This window comes from Hemibagrus wyckioides, linkage group LG01, assembly GCF_019097595.1.
Source record: "Hemibagrus wyckioides isolate EC202008001 linkage group LG01, SWU_Hwy_1.0, whole genome shotgun sequence".
NCBI lineage: Eukaryota > Metazoa > Chordata > Actinopteri > Siluriformes > Bagridae > Hemibagrus > Hemibagrus wyckioides.
In genome coordinates, this window is record NC_080710.1 from 6,273,403 (window position 1) to 6,299,378 (window position 25,976).

Sequence of the window (25,976 nt, forward strand, 5' to 3'; positions counted from 1 at the left end):
CTACCAACAGTAAAGTGTATGGTGCAAATAAATGATTAGTCTTATTTTCAGCGGTTAAGCTTGCTGTAGTATTGCACTGGATACTAATAATAACCCTGAATTAAAATAGCTAAGGAAAAATGATGACTATGGACTGGTGTCCTATCCAGGGTATATTTCTGCTTCACCGATTAACAAATGCAGAGATTTCTCATATTTGCAAACTTAGAGGTTTTAGTACAGTAGATTCTTCTCCTATTTTAATGCTTCCAGAAAAGCCAAAGAAGAGTAGAATGAAGTGATGGTGGACGCTTTCCTTTACACAGAGAATTCTTTAATCAGTGCAACCATCCTTCCACTTCCTACCACACAAGCTTAACTGAGCTCTGAGAAAACTGAAGCATCATTTCCTAATCATCATGGATCAAGAAACTTGGAGCTTCAAAATGACTATATCCCCTTTAAATGCAATGAACCCATGTCTTTACAAGAATAGGATTTGCATTCGCCTTTAGACCAGTGTCAAAGAACACCAAAATAAAGTAGATGACAAAAATTTTGTGTGAACTTGCAGAATCTGTTCCTAAACCAGACCCATGCCCATTTGTTGCAGGCTTGTTATAGCTGCCCATTCATAGTGACACTAGATGCAGTTGAGTTCATCACAAATGGTGACATAACTGTTCTGGTCATTGTCACCAGTTTCACAAAAGGATGCTCACATCTCATCTTGACTCCTAAAATTTCTATTTCACAAATTATTCAGAATCTATAGACTACCTGAAGATACTGAATCAGACAGAAGGGTGAAATTAACCAAACCTGCATGGAAGGCACTTTAAAACCACATAATTGCTACAGTATCTCCTGACAATCCTACTGTATGGCTTTGCATATTCAAGCTTTTAACCAGAATTAAATACAGTCAAAAAAAAAACTTGCGTTTTTTGTCTGCATTTGAACAGCAAGCTCTGAATGAACTCTGAATGTGCTTGGAGCTTAATCAGAGATTCAATCAGAGATAAAAATTTACATCTCCGAAATGCCAGCAAAAAATATTTTCTGAAAAAAAAATGAAAAAGTGCAGATATTTCCCCAAATTTATATTTATAAAGACAATGTTACCATTACCTACAGGTTAGACCTAAACAGTAGACCTGTGTTTATTGCTTGTATTTTGTGAGGAATATGACACTAATTTAACTCATATTCTATAAAACCAGTAATTAAGATGGCAATCACAATAAAAACCTGTTATTTAATAAAGTGTTTACTCATGGCACTACCAGTTATCTCCATCAGCTCCGTTTCCATTCTTCAAGCCTTGAGAAAAAAGGCTGAATCACATCATCCATCCTCAGGGGAAGAAAACACCGTCTCTAACAGCTTCATCATTACATTCGTTGTCTATCTGCCACTATAAACATTTACTCATTCAAAAACCTAATGCTGTTTGGAAAAAAATGTAACCTTTTGTTGTTCAGCCCTGAATGGATGTGTTGGATGTGTCTTCATGTCTGTTCTATATCTGGTCAGTGTGGGTAAACTGGACAACTTTTGGAAGAAATTAACTTTAATCTATAATTATAACAACTGAGAAGTGTGCCAGGGATTTTTGTGCTTTATGAGTTCTTGTAGAATTATGGTGATCTTCGTTACAGGTTCCTTAATGGCAATTTATCCTCAAATGACATGCAAATTTATATCAATACTCAAAGTGTGTCATTCTGTATATAGTAGTGAATATCGATATTTAAGCAGGAGCTCTGTTCATACACTCTAGTTTGGGTTGCAGGTGCAGGTTATGGTGCAGCTAAAATAGCAGTTTTACTTACTCTTGCTCATATGCTGGTAAATCAAACATAATGGGGTGTGGTGGAGTGATGTGAGGAGGCCTGGTGGGAAGCAGATATACTGTTCCCTTTCAGAATTTTAATATTTTCTAAAAAAAAAACAAAAAACAAACCCAGTGATATGGAAATGTTTTATTCCACAGCAATTTGCCAATGATCATCCATCAATCCATCCACTTTCTGTACCACTTATACTACACAGAATTGTGGGGAACCTGGAGTCTATCCCAGGGGGATCAGGGTACAAAGTAGATGACACTATGAACCCTGTCTCCCCAAACCCCCAACAAACAAGCAAAACAAGCTATATTTATAATTGCTTGCCTTCAATATTTTCAAGCTTTCTTTGTCAGTCAGAGAGAAACATCAACATCTCAGAAATGGCAGAAAATAACAATTTGTCATCATCTTCAAACAACACTCATGGAATGGACTTCTACAACTGGTGCACAGATCATCCTATTGGGCCTGTTATCTGGTCAACAATTGCTATGTTAGGCTTCCTCTTTGGATTTCCAGCAAGTCTTTGGGTCCTACATGAACTCATCCAAAGGCAAAGACAAAGATCCACCAGTGACATCTTCATGCTCAGCCTGTCTGTTATAGATCTTGCTTTCACAGCTCAGCTCCCAATCAGCGTATGTAATTACATGATATGGAGAATTCAGAGTTTACACATTATTTTAGTGTTAATCCACAGCTTAAGCATCACTGGTAGACCTCTGTTTATGGCCTGCATCTGTTGGGACTGTTATGTCGCTGTGGTTTACCCCATTACATACAAAACCAGTAAGAAGTTCATTGTTATTAAGAAGGCAATCATGTTAACAACCTGTTGCATTACAGCAGTTTGTGGATTGACGATCTGCAATCTAACATGGTTAGTTACAACTCCTTACATAACAAGCCCTTTCATTTTGGCTCTACCAGTTATCACCTACTGTGATAACTCCATACTTCAAGCCTTGAGAAAACCAGATCCAACTGGAAACACCAAAATCCATCCACAGAAGAAACAAACTCTTCACACCATCTCTACCAGCTTCATCATGACATTTGTTGTGTATCTACCACCAATGATCATTCTCTCAATCGGGAAACTGTTCTTGTTTGGAGAAACAGAGATCTTTTGTATTGTATCCCCGTTCGGATTTGGTTTTTCGACTGCTGGATGCGTCATTATGCCTGTTCTATATTTGGTCCAAGTGGGTAAGCTGGACATGTTTAAGAAACGGTGGAAGAAGTGAACTTTCATCTACAATCCTAACCACCGATCTCTAGAATGTAATGTGCTTCACTGTTTGGTGTTTTAGTTCATTTAGAACTTTTAAAGTGCTTTGCCAAAGTTCTTGTAGTGTTGAATAGTTTTTATTTTCTGAAATGATACATAAATTCACTTAGTACTTTTTAGTACTGTTTAGTAAGCAAATATTGAGTATTTAGGTATGTTTGTGTCTTACAAAATATTTTGGATTATTAATTCATTTTGTCAGTGATTCTGTCATTTATTTATTTTTGCTTCGGTAGTGATACAGTTCCATTTATTGATTATTATATTTTATTAAATTTATTATTATAAATGTATTTTTATTAATTCATATTTATTATATTAGAAAAATAGCTATTAATTTTGTCAATGATTGTTTTGGTAGTGATACAATTCTATATCATGACCAGCTGTGCTTCATGTCTTCCTCTTTGTAAAAATATCACGGTAAATAATACACTTGGGGGCGTGATGTTATTTGGGAAATTATCAATGACACTGTGGTGAGATTTGCCATATTTACCAATACCTGATAACCCTGAAGTGTTACTTCAAATTTTGTATATAGCAATGAGCAAATGGTTACTTTGATCATGATCCATATGTTTGTCTAGTTATAGTTATATTTAATGCTAAGTTAGATATATTATCTCTTAAAAACAGTACTGATATGAATAAAATCAATAAAGTCAGAACTCAGAATATTTACCTAATATCAGAATATTTATCTAATATCTAATACATATCTAATAAGTTCACATTAAAGAAGGTTATTAGAACATGCATGGAGAGAAGATAATAAAAACATTTGTCTATTTTGAATGAATAGAAGTAACTGAATTAGCAGCTTTAACAGAATTACTGATCCCTACTTTTGGCCGATGCTCTATAAACAGTCAGCTACATCACATTTGCTTTCATTGTTATTAAAATCATGTTTCTGTCCTCTTAAAAAATACCAGTGCTGCTCTGATCTCAGCATTTCATTCAAAATTAAACCACCTTAACAGAGCACTGACACTCTGGAAGTTTGGTTCTAGGTTTCTATTGGGATGATCATGGTGTATGATCAGACATTTCTCACATTTACATTTTTTTAAAAATGAGCTCTGTAGCAGTGCCCAAAGCACTTTGTAACAAGAAATAGGGCTCCATTTTTGATTAAAATGCCAAATCCTGTGTCCATTTTCTCATTCTTTGGTGTAGATTGCCAAAGAATGAGAAAATAGTGAGAAAATCAACTCAACATTGCATTTTGTAGAATGTTTTAAAATAGTTTTTTTTCCAAAATAAATGATGAACAATATAGTCATGTGCATTTGCATCATTAGTCTCTATGCACCTCAGTGAAATCTCTCATGATGCTTGTTTGCCTACAGATTGATTGTATAAAGTGATTGATTGTATACAAATATGTGGTGCGATGTTCACTGGTGGCCAGAGATTTACAGAATATACAGCTTAGAAGAAGGTATGGAATAACACTTTGTTTTGTTTTTCTTTTTTTTTTTTAAACTACAAACCTGCAAAAATGTTTTGTTTGGAAAATCTATCCAACCCCATTTTAAAAAAGAAAATCAATAAACCCTTTTAACACCATCCTCAATCCCTAGCCAGTCAGTTGCAAGCTCATTTATTGCTTATCTACTAATAGTAAAGTTTATGATGCAAACAAATGTTTAGTCTTATCTTCAGCGGTTAAAGCTTGCTGTAGATGTATAAGTCGGAGAGCTTCAAATGTTGCATGGGATCCTAATAATAACCCCAATTTAAAATAGCTGAGGATAAATAATCCACATTTAATTACATCCACTGATTATCTACCAGAATTTTCTTATTTGCAGAAAATAAATAAATAAAAATTAAACAGTACATATAGTTGTATTTGTCTTGATATCACGTGTTACAACCACACCCCCAATTCCCCATATTGCCTGTCAGAGGGTTGCCCTCGCCTGAGTACTGACATTTCAGGATAGTGATGATACACTTCCTGTTAACAGACATTTATACCACACTCTTGGCAAACCTGCACACCAACTGGTGTCATTTTGCTGTGTTATTCTCAGTGTATGATCTAGTTTGCCTGTTTATCGATTTTGCATTTGCCTTATGATTTGGATTGGTTACTGCTGTGTTTATTAAATGAAGTGTTTAACCCACATATGGATCCTGCAAGGCAATCATTACAGGACATTTGCCTCAGTGGATATACAGCAGCTACAGGCCATGGTATCACAGTCTGCCAGGAGCAACTACCTAACCTGAAAACTACCAAAGCCTGCTACAAGCTCTCGCAGCTCCTACCATGTCTAGAATGGATACAAATAGTGCTTCCACATGAATTCGATGGCACAACGGAGACGTATAAGAGTTTCATACAGCAGCAATGTGTTTTTCCAGCACCAGCCAAACATCTACTGCCAGGACTCTACCAAATGCACGTTTTTGTTAATGCTACTCATGGGAAAAGCCTTGGACTGGACCACAGCCATCTGGTATAGCGACGCACAGGTGAAAGATTCATACACACATTTCACTCAATTACTGTGCAAGGTTTTTGAATACCCTGCGGTGGGGCACAGTGTTTCTGATCAATTACTCCAGCTCAGCCAGGGCTCTCAAACCACAGCAGAATACGCTGTAATTTTCTGCACCCTGGCGGCCCAAAGTGAGATGGACTCAAGCCTCTTAAAACTCGAACTCGTCTGCCAAGATGAGAATTAAACCCTGGGCCAGTATATCACAACCACCAGCCTCATACTTGATTTCTTCCACCTCAAGGCGAAGCCCCTGAGCCCAGGCAGATTGACCACACCAGAACCTCCCCGGGGGAATGCCATTGAAGCCACCATTTCTGCTTCTATTGCGGCCAAGCAGGCCACCGATGTGCCTGTTGACTGGAGAAGAATACTCCTTGATCAGCTAAGGTGCGCACTAACCATTATCCTCTCTGTTTAAATTTGAATTTGTTTGCAGTTACCCGTAGTGCTGTTCCTTAGTGATTCTTCCCCTGTGGCTTTATCCTTAATAGATTCTGGCTCTGCTGTTAACATCATTCATCACTGCCTAGTCCAGGAGTTACAGCTCCCTGTCTTACCCTGCACAGTTCCCCTGAACATCACGGTAGTGGACAACCAACCCATTGGAAATGAGCTCATCACCCATCAAATGCTCCCCCTCACCATGCTGGTAGGACTCTTTCACACGGAAGAAATCACCCTGCCTATTACCTCCTCCTCAGCTAACCAAATGATCCTAGGCTTTCCCTGGCCATAAGAGAACATAATCCACAAATTTCCTTGTCCGAGAAAGAAATCAGTCATTGGTCCCCAAACTGTCAACTTTATTGTCTCAAATGGGTTCTACAAATGCCCTGTCACACCACCTTGGTGGAAAGTCCAAACACCCCCTAAGTTCGCACACACTGTTTACTGCCTGTGGGCCTCCTGGAACCGCTTCTGGTACCACAACACCCATGGTCACATATCTCAGTCGATTTTGTCAACGATCTCCCTAACTTCTCTGCAATCCTTGTGGTAGTGGACAGGTTCTCTAAGGCCTGTAAGTTATGGAAACCACCACTGCACTACTGTTCCAGGACTATGACATCTTTGAGGACATTTTCTCAGACAGAGGCATACAGTTTACTTCCTGGGTCTGCAGAGCCTTCTGTAAAAGTCTGGGGATAAACATTAGCCTCACGTCCAGCTACCACCCCCAAGCATATGGCCAAGTAGAACACCACAACCAGGAACTAGGCCGATACCTCCACAACTACTGTAGGCAAGAGCAACAGAAATGGGAGAGTTTGTCCTAGCACAGACAGCGTCTGACCTCAAACCGTTCCAGTGCATTCTAGGTTACCAACCTTTGCTGCCCTGGTCAGGCGAACCTTCTGATATCCCAGCAGTGGACAAGTGGTACCTGCAGAGCAGAGAAATATGGGAGAATGCTCACATGCAACCACAGAGAGCAGTGAACCAACAATGCATACTGGCCGACTGCAAGCAACACCCGCACCCTCCATATCAGGCAGGGCAAATGGTGTGGCTTTCCACCAAAAACTTGTGTCTCAACCTACTCTGCTGAAAATTAGCCCCTTTATGTGGGGCCTTTCAGAATTACAAGGCAATTCAACCCAGTAACCTGCAAGCTGGAACTGCCAGCGGACTATCCATGTCTTTCCATGTCTCCCTCCTCAAACCTGCTTACACTAATCAACCCACTGACAAGCACACCATGCCACCTCTGCCCATAGAAGTGAATAGCATGCCTGCCTAACTTGTTCATACAATCCTGGACTCACGAAGGAGGAGGGGCTAGCTGCAATATCTGATCAACTGAGAAGGATACTGACCAGAGGAGTGATCATGGGTAAATGCACAAGACATCCTCGACCCTGCCCTCACAGCAGAATTCCACACAGTACATAATGATCACTAGGTCCAGGGGCCTCGCCTGAATACTGACATTTCCAGATAGTGATGATACACTTCCTGTTAACAGACATTTATTCCACTCTCATGCCAAACATTCTCCGTGAAGTATCGTCAGTTTAACTGCATACCAAGCATTTGTTATTTTGCTGTGTTATTCCCCGTATATGACCTAGTTTTCCTGTTTGTTGATTTTATCTTTGCCTTGTACTTTTAGATTTTTTTGCCTCGCGGACTGTCATTTCATTGGCTTCTCTGATCTTTACGCCTGTTTTACCAACCCTGCTTCTGCTTTTAAAATCTCTTGCTTGTTTTCCTAACTTGTACACTATTCAATTCAGTTTTATCTGTACAATGTCTATCAGCAGTAAATATTAAATCTCACAAGCTGAAATGGACCAAAAAACACTGATGCAAAGAATAAGAAAGGTCATAGTCGCTTGTCCTTCCTCAGGAGACACAGGTCCTTTAATATCTACAGAACCTGCAGATGTTCTAACACTGTAGTGTGCTGGAGTAGCAGGGTAAAGACTGCCAATGCCAACAGACAAGCTTATTAGGAAAGCAGGCTCGGTCATGGGAGTGGAGATGGAGCATCTGGTTGAGGTGTCTCAGTATTCTTGACAATGCTTCACACCCCCTGCATGCAACACTGGAGTCCTACACACATTCAGCCATAGACTGTGACCACCAAAGACAACCACAGAATGTCAAAAGAGGTCTTTCCAACCAGTGGCCATTATATGCATTATCCCAATTTCACTACAATTACAATATGTATGTTAATATAATACCATGTGCTTGGTTCCCTAGCATCTTTTCGTCTAATATTAATAGTAAATATTGTTAGAGTATTGTGCTCTATTATTAAAATATTAAATATTAATGTTATTTAAAATATTTCTTTTAAGAAATCAAAGGATACTTTTTCCAATATGAGGATTAAACTGAGATTACATTCAAATTGTTTATTTTTCCAGGTTTGGACAGGAACATCCTATTACATGTGGCATTTGACCAACAAATTTGTGACTAGCACCTGTGTTGCCACCACAAACCATTTCATTTGCATAATGTGATTTTGCCCTCTGAGAACAGACATTTCCCCTCCAAACCTTTTTATCTTTATATCAGTATCTTCAGGATATACAGTACTTCAGCTGAATGGGTAAAGAAGCATGGTGTAGCTGTTTTTAACTGGAGTGTAAAGACATACTTTGATTGAACAAAAAGTGAATGAAGCTATAGTATGACTGAAAAGACTGAATCACTAAGCATGCAAAATATTATGCATTTTGCCTGTATACAAATTGTAATAAATTTGGGGAAAATACAGTTTAATATTATAAACTTAAAATCTGAATTATCATTGTATGGGGAAAAAAGCGATTGGAAAATAATGAGTTCTCAAGCATGGAATTAGGCATAATAAGGAAATAGAAATAAGGATATAGAGCTCCAAAATATATATCAAAAATGGACGTAATAATCTTTAATGACATTTTTAATAAGATCAAATAAATTTATAAATCGATAAAAATAAAATAAATAAATAAATTGATAAAAATAAATTGATAAAATAGATTTTTTTTGAAAGCTTGACAGATTACAGATCTGCCTCACAGAACATCAGTTTAAAACTAGTGGAGAGCATCTGGCATCCCATGGGGTGCAACAAAAATAAATAAAAATCAAAGAACAGAAATATGGCACATATGGAGTTTTGTTCATGACAAGAAGTTTAAGTATTTTTGTTCTAGCCTATTATCTTAGCTTACTTCTTTAAAAAAAATGCATTTCTAGATCATTTCCAAGATAGTTGTGAACATGTAACTGGAGTACAGTATGATCTCTAGTTAGCAGTTGGTGTGAATTTGAATTTCCCTTTGGTGTGAATTTCCCTTTGGGATGAATAAAGTATTTATCTATCTATCTATCTATCTATCTATCTATCTATCTATCTATCTATCTATCTATCTATCTATCTATCTATCTATCTATCTTAGACAGCGGGATGTATTTTTTAAATTTTGTTTGAAGGAAAGTCACACAAAGTAAGATCATTTATTACATTTATTTTATCTTTATTACAAGAAAAAAAAACTACAGAGGTGTCAAACCCATGAAAACACATGTAAATACTGGGCCTTAATAATGTTAAACCACAACTAAATAAATCGGTTGTGTTCAGATAACAGATGTCAAACTATTTACAGGAAATAATGATTAATGTATACTAAATAAGCAATGTATTGTGTAAATCTGTCATTTAGACTTACCAAAATAACGACTATAAATCAGCTATCATTTTTGTCATATTTAACCAAAGATGATCCCAAAAAAGGGGCAGGACTAAAAATGTTTGCCAATATTTATAACCACACAAGTGCAAGTTGTAAGTTTTCCAAACCTTATCTTGGTGTTTGGTCTCACCATCAGGTAAGCTGAACTATGTATAAATGGAACCAAAATTGATAAGATTTTGAGATTTCTGAAAATTTTTACCTTTTCACAGATTTTTGCAATATCTAAGCCTGGTCTGCCAGAATGGAATCCTCACTCCTGAATGGATCATCATTGTCAAATGTTTCCTTGTCTATATTGTGCCTAGATTATTTAATGCATATGTTAATCTGGATTGTGCTTTGTGCTGTCTTTGTCATACTAGGTCTACCAATCACTTTATTATTACTTAGGGAGCTAATTAAGAAGGCACGTCAAAATGTTTCCAATGAACTTTTCATGTTAAACCTAGCCATTGTTAATCTGGCTTATATAGGTATTACTCCTTTCAGCATGGTGGATTCTCTAGTGTGGCATTTTGGGCCATTTGAGTGCATAAACACTATCATGGATGCCTTTATTTTGTGTGCCACACCTCTCTTTGTGACTTGTTTATGTGTGGATTGTTATTTTGCTGTGGTTCATCCCATAGCATACAGGAGCAATAAGAAAATTGTTATTAGAAAAGTAGCATGTATTATTGTATGGCTAAGTACAATCACTTTCATTTCACACAAATGTTATGAAATGTTTGCATTCCCACTTCCTTTGAACTCCGGTCCTTTGGTATTCTCACTCCCAGCAATCATTTTCTGCAATATTGCCACCATTCTTGCACTAAGAAAGACAGATCCAGCAAGAAAAGGCATCCATCCACAGAAGAAGCGAGCCCTTCACACTATCTTCAACAGCTTAGTTATTACATCCCTTGTCTACACTCCACCCGTAGTCATTTTCTCATTTGCAGACCTGATGCCAGTGAAGGGAGAGAAGTACCACTGTACAGTTGGTGTATTTGGATTCATGTTGTCTATGAGCGGATGTGTCATCACGCCTATTCTGCACCTTAACACTACGGGGAAGTTAGACAACTTGAAGGAGTTGTTGAAAAAGTGTCTTTGTACCTGCTATAGTATCACAGCATCCACTGTTTCCACAGTTACCCATTCGACAGGCAGATGAATGCTTGCAGAAAAAATGTCACCATGAGAATATCTGCTTCGTTTGAAACTTATTCATGAACCTGGATATTTATTTATTTCCCGGAAATCTCAATGAATGAACTTGTCCTGAATGATCTTGTGTAGTATGTATAAGTTTATTAAAATTGCATGCATGCCATTTGCAAGGTTTTATTTGATTTTTAACAGCAGGGTCTCCAGTGATTCACTAGTCTTTAAACTACTGCCTGTAAAGACAAGCACATGTCTTGCAGCTCAGTGATTCAATGGATTGTTTCTAAAGAAGCATATTGCACTTATTTGCTGTCAACTTTGAATTCTGATATGCTGATATGAAGATGACTAATTTGGGTATAGATAAAATGGCATGCTTTGACATGCAGAAAATACTTACACCGATCAGCCAGAACATTAAAACCACTGACAGGTGACGTGTATAACATTTATTATCTTGTTACAGTGGCACCTGTCAAGGGGTGGGATATATAAGACAGGAAGTGAACAGTCAGTTCTTGAGGTTGATCTGCTGGAAGCAGGAAAAATGGGTAGTAAGAATCTGAGTGACTGTGATGAGGACCAAATTGTGATGGCTAGACACAAGGTCTTGTGGGGTGTTCCCAGTATGCAGTGGTGAGTACCTACCAAAAGTGGTCAGAGGAAGTACAACCGCAGGCAACTCAGAGTGCACATGCTAACTTGTGTCCACAAAAACCCATACAACGGGGTTATAGACTAGGAAGCAATGTAAGAAGTGGCCTGATGAATCATGCTTTCTTTTACATCATGTGCAAGCCAGGGTGGATGTGTGTCTCTTATCTAGGGAAGAGATATGGCACCATGATATACCATGGGAAGATGTCAAGCTGGTGGAGGCATTGTGATGCTCTGGGCTATGTTCTACCAGGAAACCTTTGGCTCAGGCATTCATGTGGCTGTTAATTTGAGATGTACCACCTACCTAAATAGATTGTTGCCAAACAAGTACACCCATTCATGCCAATGTTATTCCCTAATAACAGTAGTATTATAAACCATTTCATACTGAAAAAAATATTTAATAATGGTTTAAGGAACATGGCAAAGAGTTAAGTGGTGACTTGGCCTTCAGATTCCCCAGATCTGAATGGCCATACCTCATAACCTGAGTCCATGTCTCAAAGGGTCAGAGCTGTTTTGGTGCCACAAGTAGTGGGACCTACACAATAGGCAGGTGGTTTTAAAGTTATGGATGAACAGTAAAGTATATCACTAAACTCTGAGTGGGAGTTATTAAAACTAATTTCTCTTTCATATTTAACATGTAACAGAAACTTTTAATAAACAAATGACATGTTTATTATGTTAACTGGAGTCACAGTACATATGTCTGGATTGTCAAAATTACTTTTATCAGGAATCAATGAAGTGCACCTGCTGAACCCTTACACCATTCTATCTGGATTTCAGTGAGATTGTCTGCATTTAAATATTTCTCTGAGTTAGTTTCGCGTAATCACATTGAGCATTTGACTAGCAAATTTATGTAAATGGCTGATACCTATGTTGCTCCATAATACATACCAAAAAAATCATAGTGGTCAGGAGAAAAATCATGTGTCAGGAGAAACTGACCAAAAGATTAGATTTTGAACAGACTTCATTAATGAAGTAAGAGTAACATGGTGAGATTAAAATTATCGTAAAAAGTCTATTTATATTTATAAATAATATGTATGCATTTATAATGGTTGAGTTTGTGCATAAACATAACTACTGAGTAAAATAATAATTGTAAACAATTGCTAGATATGTAATTTGGGAAATAAATATCTTTGAAATTGAATTGTCTTTGCTTCTTTAGACAAAATATATCCGTCATTTCCCACAACAGTAAACTTGGGAGAACCCTCCTCTAACCCTTCGGAGATTTTTTTTCCCTGTTCTCAATATAGCAGTGATCTTCTGCTGTTTAAATACTACAGCAATGCTAATTTATCTTATACACCCATGCTGGCACAAAATACAAGGCACGACAATGCTGTTGGTTACTGCTGTGATGAAAATGGTCTAGCCTAAAAGAATATTTGGCCAGTAAGGTTTAATGCCCTGTTCAATTCATTTACATTATGTAATGTAAGTCTTAAACCATGGACATTTTTTTACAATGTCAGAGTAAATAGGCATGAAGAAAATACTGGAATTATGACAACTAAACTTTGGTCATTTTAATATACCAGATTTGCAACTAATACAGATATCCATACTAATACAGGTCATAAGGAATAAAGTTTAATGCATAATGAATAAGTATTTCATTTGGACTTTAGAAAATGCAGATCATATGTCATCCATAGTAAATGTACCTTTTAGTTGGCTAATCCAACTGATGTTTCATGGACGGCACTACACAGCTTTTTCAGGGATAATGTCAGATTTAAGTGCTGATGAACAAAAAGGGGCGGGACAAAAAAGCCAACCATTATAACCACTCGTAATTGAGGGTTTCAGAAACCTTGGTGTTTGGTCTCACTGTCAGGTAAGCCGAAATATGAATGCACTAAAACAAAACTGATGACTATTCTGAAAGAGTATCTTACCTTATGTGCTTGTTTCACAGAGCTCTGCAAAACCTAATCCTGTTTTGCCAGCATGGAATCCTCACTGCTGAATGGATCATCGTTGCCAAATGACTCTCTGTTCATAAACTGCCAAAATCATTTCTTGTTTTCCTTAATCTGGGTTGTGTTATCTGCTATCTTTGTCATACTAGGTTTTCCAGTTACTACATTAAAAGCAAGGGGTCTGATTAAGAAGTCACATCAGAATGTGTCCAATGAACTTTTTATGATAAACCTAATTATTATTAATCTGGTTTATCTGAGCATGATTCCTTTCAGTATCTGTAATGATCTGGTGTGGCATTATAAGGGATTTGAGTGCATAACCAGTATCATGGATGGCATTATTTTGTGTGCCAGACCTCTCTTTGTGACTTGTGTATGTGTGGATTGTTATTTTGCTGTGGTTCGTCCCATCACATACAGGAGCAATAAGAAAATCATTATTAGAAAAGCAGCATGTTTTTTATATGGCTAAACACAATCTGTTTTTCTGTACACAAATGTTATCAAATATATAGCTTCCCACCTACTTTAAACTCCGCGCCTTTGATATTCTCGCTGCCAGTTATCATTTTCTGCAACATTTCCACACTTCAGGTGCTAAGAAAGTCAGACCCAACAAAGAAAAACCACCAACCAGAGAAGAAGCAAGCCCTTCTGACGATCTTCTACAGCCTAGTTTTAACACTAGTTGTCTACACTCCAGCAGTTCTCATCTTCTCCCTTGCAGACCTGATGCCACTCAGCAGAGAGATGTACAAGTGTACAGCTGGTATGTTTGGATTTTTGTTGACCTCGAGCGGATGTGTCATCATGCCTATTCTGCACCTCCACGCTTTGGGGAAGTTGAACAATTTGCAGGACTCTTTGAAAAAATATCTTTGTATCTGATCCAGCATAACAACACAGCCACTGTGTCCACAGTAACCCATCCAAGACTCTGCACACTGTCATCTAAATGCTTGGGGAAAATGTCACCATGATTCTACCAGCTTTGTTTGAGTTTATTCAACAGATGAACCTGGAGATTTCTTTCTTTCCTGGAAGTCTCAATGTGCTGTATTCAGAATGTAAAAATAAAAAATCCAGGCAAAACCTAATGACGCCACAAGATGCTAAATCAAGATTTTACACACCTTTAATTTGGTATTTGAATTACTCAGATCATTAATATAATGTTATTTTTTTTGTTCATTTTATGAATTCTGCTGTAAAGAAAACTCAAAGGATAAGCAGCCTGCACAATCGTCTATGCCAACAGTTCAATTTAACTATGCACGTAAATGGAGTTATTTACTCCTTACTACACACATAGGACTCTACTCTGAATGCGAGGAATAAAAAGTCATTTCTCTTGCAATTTTGTAATGTAAATTTTTATACAACTCTATTTTATACTGATTCATATTTTGACTGGATCCACAATGCATACTTGACTTAACATACCTGTTAAAAGGATTTTCAACAGTGATCATTGAAGTTGTCAGCACCTTCCAAACCCTGACTCATTTTGTACCTACCCTTTTTTTTTATTTTAGTGAGATTTAGTGTAAAATAATATATATCAAAAAAATTGACCCAAATTTAATCTATCATTAGATTTTGATCAAATTATTTATTTAAAAATAAAAATTTATTTAAAAATTCTATTTATCTTTAAAATAAAATGTATGTGTTCATAAATTTGAGTTTGTGTATAAGGATAACTATTGAATAAGATTTGTTATCTGTGAAATAAATATTGCAGTTGAAATTGTCTTTTGTTCTTTGCTACTCATTGGACAAAACCTATCCCTTACTTCCCATAACAGCAAACTTGTGAGAACCCACCTACTGTTTTTCACATAGCAGTGATCTTCTGCTGTTGAAAACCCACAGCAATCCTGCTTCATCTCATTCATCCATTCTGGCACAAAATACAAGCTGTTGTGCTGTGATGAAACCATGCTTATTAACAACGGACATTTGTTGAAGGGGTATATGAAATGATTGGTGTGATAATAGACTTGCTGGAGTTGCACTAAAATTTAATTTTCTTATATTAACTTTACATGACAATGTTAGCATGTTTGCCTTGTACCTCCTGGCTTGGGGGTTTGGTTCCTGCCACCACCCGGTGTGCCAGGGTCTTTGCATGTTCTCCCTGTGTGACTGGTATCTCTAAATTGTCCATAGTGTGGGAGTGTTTGTGTGATTTTGATGTGTTTAGGGTGTCCCCTGTCTTGTGTCCTGAGGCCTGAGGCTCCAGGCTCCCCATGACCCTGTCTAGGATAACTGATCCAGAAAATGGATCTCTCTCTCTCTCTCTCTCTCTCTCTCTCTCTCTCTCTTTTGCTCTCTCTCTCTTTCTCTCTTTCTGTCAAGCTAGAAATGCTCCTCCAGAGATACCAGTGATCCTGACCCCTTCTGCTTTCTGAAAATCACTTACTGCCTTACTGCTGTAGATCTCTCTATATTGACTAAAGATCATTGAGATTACTGAAGATGGTATCACTTGGAAACTATGAAAATGGCTTAGGACTACAATTACTACAAACAGTTTTCCTCTCACATTTCCACGTTTTTCCTGAACAGCTGATAATGTTAATCCTTTTGAGTTTGGTCCTCTCAAGGTTTCTTTCCTTTTCTGATGCCATTTTCACCTCTGCCTTGTTCATTAGGGATAAATTTATAAGCTACACAAATAAAATCAAATTAAATGAAATGTTATATGAATAGGAGTCCTGGGGATCCTAACAAATGTAAGCCTACAGCAGCAAGGTTATACTATCCACAAGAGCAATGTGTAAGCTATTTAAAGCCTTTTTCACAAGATAAAGGGTGGGGAGCAAACTGCATATAAAAGCAGTTGGCTACAGGCAGTAATTGTGCACCTGCAGAGTGCATTTATATTGTAAGTATAGCTTAAAAGATAAGATCCAGACCCAGGTGGGAGAGAATTGATTTACACTATAGCAAAGAATAGTAGTAACAAGATTGAGGGTCAAACCCAGATTAAATAAGGCTCACACCACAACAAGGACTCAAGATAAAGGCACCACTTAACCAGAAGACACAACAGAGAAAATACCACACAATACAAGAACCTTTTATAAACTGGATCATAAAAAGCCTGGCATTAATAAAGCATGCATAATGTCAAAGGTTTTATCCAGAGTCTAAATCCAGGCCCTGCCCTTGATTGGGGTAAATATAAAACACTGTTGTATGCAAGGGGATGCAGAGTGTTGGGTATGCTGTGTCAGAGATGAGTCAACCACAAACACAATCATGGAGTCTGTATTATTAAATAATGTGTTCTGCAGAAGAGACGCTAAAGCTCTGGATGATTCTTTAATACATTGCTTACATACTGAACTTTTCCAACGAAGAGAGGAAAAAACATGGAACTGACATGTTGTTGCCTTTGTACAAGCAACTTTAACAAAACAATCCTCAGTTGACAAGATTTGACACAGACACCACTGTACTGTATATAAAGGCTAAGCAGATTTGCAGAATACTGACATGGCATCTGTTAATCCATAAGGTATTACCTGTTATTCATACTACTCTGTGGTTAGAGCCACTGCTTTTTCCTTGACTTGGATGCTTGATAGTAAAATCCAAGTATCAGAACCGTATAGGAGAGGGCACCTTGCTGGGATCTCTTCAAGGAAATATACTAGCAAGGAATATCTATGGAGATAAAAGCACACTGAACTTGGAGTCAACACTCCTCACACTTTCCCATTTTCTTCCAGGTTTGGAAAGTTTTAGGGATATATTTTTTTAACCAGAATAATCCTAATACTACATGATGCTGTGTTACATCCTAATACATTCATGGATTAATAAAAGTTAAGTGCTAATCTATAAAGCTTTCAATCTGTATCATGGGCTGCTTCACAAATAAAAACCAGATCATTTATTACACTTTGATTAGTATCACCAAGAATTTATGTAATGTATCTTAAGTGTACCTGTTACCATGCAACAATTGCTACAGTACAGTTACTCAAGGTACTCTGGGCTGAAAAAATTGGAATATAATGAAATACATTTTGGCACCCAATTTATTTTCAATCAGAGATCTTTGAATCTGAGAGATGTATATAGATATATTTTCTTTGTATGTACCTTTTTCAAGACTTATGTTTTAACAGTTGTAGTGGAGAAGGTTAGGCAATACTCTGAGGCAACAGAATTTTGTATAATTAGTCTATATGTACTCATCTATATGAAAAAAATTTAAAAAATTAAAAATTCTAAGCACAGGCATATTGTATGCATTGCCCATATGGAAACATGCAAAGTGTGTTTTATGAGCATGTTTGTGAGCATATCTTATGTCATGCAAATCTGGCAACCATGCTTATTGTACATATGTCAGAAACTCATACACCACCTCTAAGTAAATATTTTGAAAAAAAAAAAGTTTTGGCAGCCATTTAAAATTTAACAGAGATTAATTTTGGTCCAATTTTAATTATTATACAAGACACAAATGCCCTGTAGTAACCATGTGCCTTCGTAAATGTTCTGTAGTAACCATGTGCCTTCGTAAATGTTCTGTAGTAACCATGTGCCTTCGTAAATGTTCTGTAGTAACCATGTGCCTTCGTAAATGTTCTGTAGTAACCATGTGCCTTCGTAAATGCCCTGTAGTAACCATGTGCCTTCGTAAATGTTCTGTAGTAACCATGTGCCTTCGTAAATGTTCTGTAGTAACCATGTGCCTTCGTAAATGCCCTGTAGTAACCATGTGCCTTCGTAAATGCTCTGTAGTAACCATGTGCCTTCGTAAATGTTCTGTAGTAACTATGTGCCTTCGTAAATGTTCTGTAGTAACCATGTGCCTTCGTAAATGCCCTGTAGTAACCATGTGCCTTCGTAAATGTTCTGTAGTAACCATGTGCCTTCGTAAATGTTCTGTATTAACCATGTGCCTTCGTAAATGTTCTGTAGTAACCATGTGCCTTCGTAAATGTTCTGTAGTAACCATGTGCCTTCGTAAATGTTCTGTAGTAACCATGTGCCTTCGTAAATGTTCTGTAGTAACCATGTGCCTTCGTAAATGTTCTGTAGTAACCATGTGCCTTCGTAAATGTTCTGTAGTAACCATGTGCCTTCGTAAATGTTCTGTAGTAACCATGTGCCTTCGTAAATGCCCTGTAGTAACCATGTGCCTTCGTAAATGCTCTGTAGTAACCATGTGCCTTCGTAAATGTTCTGTAGTAACCATGTGCCTTCGTAAATGCCCTGTAGTAACCATGTGCCTTCGTAAATGTTCTGTAGTAACCATGTGCCTTCGTAAATGTTCTGTAGTAACCATGTGCCTTCGTAAATGTTCTGTAGTAACCATGTGCCTTCGTAAATGTTCTGTATTAACCATGTGCCTTCGTAAATGTTCTGTAGTAACCATGTGCCTTCGTAAATGTTCTGTAGTAACCATGTGCCTTCGTAAATGTTCTGTAGTAACCATGTGCCTTCGTAAATGTTCTGTATTAACCATGTGCCTTCGTAAATGTTCTGTAGTAACCATGTGCCTTCGTAAATGTTCTGTAGTAACCATGTGCCTTCGTAAATGTTCTGTAGTAACCATGTGCCTTCGTAAATGGTCTGTAGTAACCATGTGCCTTCGTAAATGTTCTGTAGTAACCATGTGCCTTCGTAAATGCCCTGTAGTAACCATGTGCCTTCGTAAATGCTCTGTAGTAACCATGTGCCTTCGTAAATGTTCTGTAGTAACCATGTGCCTTCGTAAATGCCCTGTAGTAACCATGTGCCTTCGTAAATGTTCTGTAGTAACCATGTGCCTTCGTAAATGTTCTGTAGTAACCATGTGCCTTCGTAAATGTTCTGTAGTAACCATGTGCCTTCGTAAATGTTCTGTAGTAACCATGTGCCTTCGTAAATGTTCTGTATTAACCATGTGCCTTCGTAAATGTTCTGTAGTAACCATGTGCCTTCGTAAATGTTCTGTAGTAACCATGTGCCTTCGTAAATGCCCTGTAGTAACCATGTGCCTTCGTAAATGTTCTGTAGTAACCATGTGCCTTCGTAAATGTTCTGTAGTAACCATGTGCCTTCGTAAATGTTCTGTAGTAACCATGTGCCTTCGTAAATGCCCTGTAGTAACCATGTGCCTTCGTAAATGCTCTGTAGTAACCATGTGCCTTCGTAAATGTTCTGTAGTAACCATGTGCCTTCGTAAATGCCCTGTAGTAACCATGTGCCTTCGTAAATGTTCTGTAGTAACCATGTGCCTTCGTAAATGTTCTGTAGTAACCATGTGCCTTCGTAAATGTTCTGTATTAACCATGTGCCTTCGTAAATGTTCTGTAGTAACCATGTGCTTGAGTAACCTGAGTTTTTTCTCAGGTTCTTAAGGAAGTCTTATAATACTTTGAAGTGAAATTCTCAGCTTGAAAGCTTAGGGTGAAATTAAGAAGATAAGTACATCTAAAAGGCTTTGGCAGGAGAACCTAATTTTACTAAAAATGAGCTGATTGAAAAGGGGCTGGACCAGAAACAGACAGATACAAGAAACAGACAGATACCTGGGTTATTCTCCCAGGTAAGAATAACCACACTTGCTGGACTGATTTCAACCTTTACCATCAGGTAAGCTGAATCTTTAACCTTTATGTCTGTTCTTATGTAATACCCCTCAGGTTCTTAACAGCATATTGCATATGGAACTTCTGAAATTACTTCCACACAACTAAACCTGGCCAGGAACATGGATTCCTCACTCCTGAATGAATCTTCATTCTTGAACAGTTCCCATTTCACAGATTGTGATCATTCTGCATTTACAACACTCTGGATAGTCCTCAGTGCAATCTGTACCATCCTAGGTCTTCCAGCAACTGTGATTGTTACTAAAGGAGCTGTATAAGAGATCGCATCAAAGAGTCACCAATGAAATTTTTATGATTAGCTTGTCGATTTCTGATCTCTTTTATTTACTTGTTATTCCTTTCAGTGCCATTAATTACACAGAGTGGGGCTTGTTGGCATTCCTGTATATCAACAGATTCACTGTTGCCTTTATTTTGAGTTCCAGACCTCTCTTTATGGCTTGTACTTGTGTGCATCGTTATTTTGCTGTGGTTCGCCCCATAGCATACAAAACCAGTAAGAAAAGTGGAACAATTCGAACATTAGCATCTTTGATTGCATGGCTACTCACATTCTGTTTTAGTTCATACAGTTGCACTGAAATATATTCTATGCAATTTGCTATTTATTCTGCCCCTTTGCTCTTGGTACTACCGGTCATAGCCTTTTGTGATATTTCCATACTTCAAGCTCTGAGAAAGCCAGGTCCAACAGAAAAGAATAAAACCAATCCACTGAAGAAGCAAGCCCTTCATACCATCCTCAACAGCTTGGCTGTAACTTTGATTGCCGGTGGTTATATTCTCCTTCGCACATGTAATACCAGTAAAAATCTACTTTTGTAAAGTTTTTATCTTTGGATATTTGTTCAGTATGTGTGGAACTTGTATAATGCCATTTCTGTACCTAGACTCTATAGGCAAGCTTGAAAGTGTGAAGAAATTGTTGCAAAAATATATCTGAAACTGAAACATATCTGAAATTAGCCATCTGTCAGTAAGAGATGGAATGACTTTATATTGTTTGTTTTCAAAATGTTGACAGCTTTGATGAAAGTTTTGTGATTTGTGTTGCTCCACATCCCACAGAATTTTCATACTCAATATTATGCAGAAACACTTGGAATAGAAATAGAAAAAAAATTATAATGTAGAGTCATCTTTTTGTTGTTGTTTTTTTTATTTTATTTTATTTTAGTACTTTATCTTTATTTTTTGCATAGTCATTTTAGCAAAGTTTAGCAATTAGTTTACTGAATTAGTTCAGCTTTAATTCCTTAAAGTGAAATAAGATTAAATTAAGCATTAAGAATTAAATCAACTAGCTTTGTTATGTTTAGCTATAGAATGTATGTAATTGTATGTAATTAATAAAACAAATTTTTTAGGTTCAATTATTTTGACCAATGAGATTTTCTTCTATATATTATGCATGGCAGTATGAGAATCTTTCACATGGAGATTTAGAGATTTTCTACTATGTAAAGAGACTTTACTGAAATCATATTGGATATGTATCAATATGATATCATATTGATACGCAGTAGTAGACATTCAAGGTCTGATGCTGTTCTTTGTTTTGAGATGCACACAGATATTTTATGTAAGATAAATACATGTAATAAGATATATTAGAACATTGTGCACGTGTCTTGTTTTGTTTTGTTTTTTTAAATAATGGCTACATGGCATTAAGTATACTCATATTTTGCTCTAGTGTTCTTAGTCCTCTAGTGATCATCCAAGGCATAATTACATCATTTTGCCAGTTGTAACCATGTACAAGGTCATTGTGTAATTAATTACAAAAAATAAAATCAAAATATGTATAGAAAGCAGCTTTAAAAAGCTTGGAATTCCCTGAGCATATTTTACGGATTTAAAGACTGAGCTTAAAGACTCCTGAGTGGTACAAGAGAGAAGAGTGAAGATTGTGATTTTGAACCAGAGCCATGTGGAGTATTTAATCAGCCAGTCATGTGGCAGCAGTGCAAGGCATAAAATCATGCAGATATGCACCAGCAGCTTTAGATAATGATCATAGCATCCCTCAGAATAGGGGGAAAATGAGATCTCAGTGATTTTGACCATGGCATGTTTGTTTTCGCCAGAACGGCTGGTTTGAGTATTTCAATAACTGCAGAAATACTGTTGATGAGAACAGTCAAGATAGAATGGCCAGACTGGTTTGAGCTGACAGAAAGGCTACAGTAACTCAAAAGGAATGCAGTGTAAATCCTAAAATGGATAGGCAAAAACAGTGCAATGGACAGTCCGCCAAAGACTGGAAAAATGTAGCCTGGTCTGATAAATCCAGGTTTTTGTGTGGATGGTAGGGTCAGAATTTGGTGCTAATAGCATGAATCCATTGAACCAACCTGCTTTGAGTCAAAAGTCCATTTCTGGACTGCTCTGGGCTATCAATAATCTCTTGAACATTGTTGCTGATCATGTGCATCCTTTCAAGGCCACAATTTATCTTCCACCATGATACTGCACCATTTCAGCACTTGGTTGCTGTTGTAGAAAAGACATTATTTACATTTACATTATTTACTGTCCAGTGTCACCCAAATGAAGATGGGTTCCCTTCTGAGCCTGGTTTCTCTCAAGGTTTCTTCCTCATATCATCTCAGGAAGTTTTTCCACCGTCACTGCAGGCTTGCTTATTAGGGATAAAATAGTTACTTAACATTAAACTTTATACTGTAGTAGTTTTTTTCTTTTCTCTGTTTCAATACTTCTGTAAAGCTGTTTTGAGACAATGTCCATTGCTATACAAATAAATAGAATAGAATAGAATAGAATAGAATAGAATAGAATAGAATAGAATAGAATTGAATTGAATTGAATTGAATGGACAGAGGGAGCGAAGGAAAGAGGGAGGAAGGGAAGTGTGTATGCCACGACCATTTCATCACAGGTTTCCCATGCCTCTCAGGAATCACATGATGTACTTCACCCTGATAGGAGACAAGCTGCCTGACTGGTGGAAATTGGCCACGACTAAAAAATTAGGATGAAAATTGGTGAAATAAAAACAGTTAAAGATTAATGGCTATTATTACCATTGCATTTCAGTCCGCAAAACCTTTTTGCATTTTTGACAGAAGAAAAAAAAGCATTATATAAAATACCTGGGACAAAAATCTGCACACTCACTTTTAGCCAGAGGCATTTACCAGCATCACTGGAACCTTTCTGAGAGACATCAGTAAGGTATCAGGGAGGTAAAACAGAGCATAATAAAATTCATTGCAGTTCATTGCATCTTTAATTTTTACTCCTTATTTCTTCTGCACACAGGTGAAAAAAAATGGCTGAAGCACCGGTACAGAACTTATCATCCTCCAATGATACAATAAACTTTCATAAAAATTTTGACTGTACTGTAGAATACTTGGAGGTCAGGCTTTGGCTATGGTGTTGCTGTGTTGGCTTCATCCTGGGGATTCCAGCATGTCTGGTGGTTCTGCGAGAGCTTTTCCAGCGACATCAACAAGGCACATGCAATGATTTCTTCATGTGGAACCTTTACTTCATTGATCTGATCTTTACTGCCATGCTTCTGCTTGCGGCCTGCAATGCGATGGTTTTGAAAAACATGAGTATTTATGGTTTCATCAGCTTCATCCACTGTTTGCCTATGTGTGGAAGACCTCTGTTTATGGCTTGCATTTGCGGCGACTGTTATTTTGCTGTGGTTCACCCTATAATATACAAAACGAGTAAGAAGGCAAATGTAATTAGAAAGGCAGTCACTTTGATGGTCTGGTGTGTCATAGTTTGTTTCGGGGCGCTCTTAATCTCTGTACAATCAATGTACACTAGTTCATTGATCTCTGCACCATTGAGCGTGGCCCTCCCAGTCATAACATTTTGTAATGTTTCTATACTCCATGCTCTGCGAAAACCAGATCCATCCGGAAACAAAAACATACATCCGCAGAAAAGACAAGCTCTCTACACTGTCTTCAGCAGCTTGACCATGACGCTCATTGATTATCTTCCGCCAGTGATCATTTTCTTACTTTCGGAAGTGCTGCAAATAAGCAAAGAAGTATTTTTCTGCCATTTGACCGTTTTGGGGATAAGCTTCTACATTGTGGGATGTGTCACTATGCCGCTTCTTTATCTGAACAGCGTGGGTAAAATGAATTATTTTAAATCATGTCTGAAGAAAAATGTCAGGAGGTGAAGTTTTTTTTTAATGTTTATGTTTATGACACCAGTTTGTACTGTTTAAATGTAATTTATATCTCTCAGTGCTTGATTATGTCCACAGAGATAAATGAATAAGCTAATAAGCAAATAAGCTTTGCTAAATAAGCAAATTTGATGGTTTTATTTAAATTCTAACATGCTCATAATTTCTCTAGTAACAATGAACATCTTGTGGATTGAGAACCGAAAGGACTTTCCTTTTCATCGCTTGCTGTGACTACTTCAAATATGAAATATTTCATTTAAATGTCTGATTAATGGGTTCATATTTTACCGGGATTTTCATAATATCATCAGTGATGTATTTGACAACCTTTTTTCAGTGTAAATGTTCAACACCTGCATTAAGCGAAAGTCGATCAGCTTTGCATAATGCTGTTTAGTTTTCACCATTTTTCTCAATTTTTTTTGAAGAAAAAACATTTGAGTGCTGTTTTGTTTACATATTTTACTGTTTGCTTATGTACAAATGTTTCACGCTTTTAATAAATTTTTGTTATTGATGCATCTGTAGTAATTTAGTGACAAATTAAAGAAAAAAAACATAAAATGTTGGCAATAAAGGTTTGCAAAATAGTTACTGCAGTTATATTGCACTATTGTTGTAGTGAAAGTTGTTCTACACAAAAAGGTTGTACTGCAGTAAGTCAACAACACCACTACAGAAAGCTACCTTCTGTCACGAAAATCTGGAAGCCCTGCTCACAGCACATATGTGAGGAACTCATAAATCACCTCTACAGAAAGAAATTTTGCACAAGAGATCCAGTTTAGTTACACATTAATATGAAGTACATTATTCTGTACAGAACCATACCTTCATTAAAACCAAATTATAACAAATATCATTACAATATTACTATTAAAAACATTATGTACTTGGTCTGTCATGAGATTTCATTGATTTGAACACACTTATCTTTTTTTTTTTTTTTTGGCTTTATGGCCAAAAGTGTGTGGACACGTGACCATCACACCTATATATGCCATTCAGAGTCGATCCCCACTTTTGGAGCGTGGCTGTAGGGATTTGTCATCTTTCAGACTCAAGAGCATTATTAGTGAGATCTGGCACTGATATTAGATGAGGAGGCCTAGGGTCTAGTTCATCCCATACGTGTTCAGCAGGGTTGAGGTCAAGGTTAAGGTCCACATCTTCATGGAGCTCATTTTGTACACATCTGGCACGGTTACGCTGGAACAGGTTTGGACCTCTGAAGGGACATTGTAATTGTACAACATAGAAAAACATTCCATTTCAGCTTGCTTTTGACCTTGTGCCCACAGTTTGAGGGAAGAACCACATCTGGTTGTGATGGTCAGGCGTTCACAAACCTTTAGCAATATTGTGTATCTGTGGTTCACCACATCCACCAAGTTTTAAAGTGCAATTTGACCTTGTTTGCATGATGAGCTAGATTAAGTGAGCACATCTGGCCTGCTGTGTAGACTCATGGCTCACTTGGAACACCTGTACACCTGCTCATTCATGCCAATCATTGAGCAGCAGTGCAATGCATAAAATCATTCCAATTCAGAAAGCTC

General features: G+C 37.3%; 1 protein-coding gene and 1 long non-coding RNA gene across 2 annotated transcripts in view; one reads left to right on the top strand and one right to left on the bottom strand.

Moving 5' to 3' along the window:
* adcy2a (adenylate cyclase 2a) overlaps positions 1-25,976 on the bottom strand; it is a 138,496-nt gene that overhangs the window by 82,750 nt on the left and 29,770 nt on the right. The gene's annotated exons all lie outside the window — the stretch shown is intronic.
* Positions 19,935-24,934, top strand: LOC131359274 (uncharacterized). Its single transcript, XR_009205767.1, has 2 exons — positions 19,935-20,208; positions 23,514-24,934. It is a non-coding gene; the product is annotated as an uncharacterized LOC131359274 (long non-coding RNA).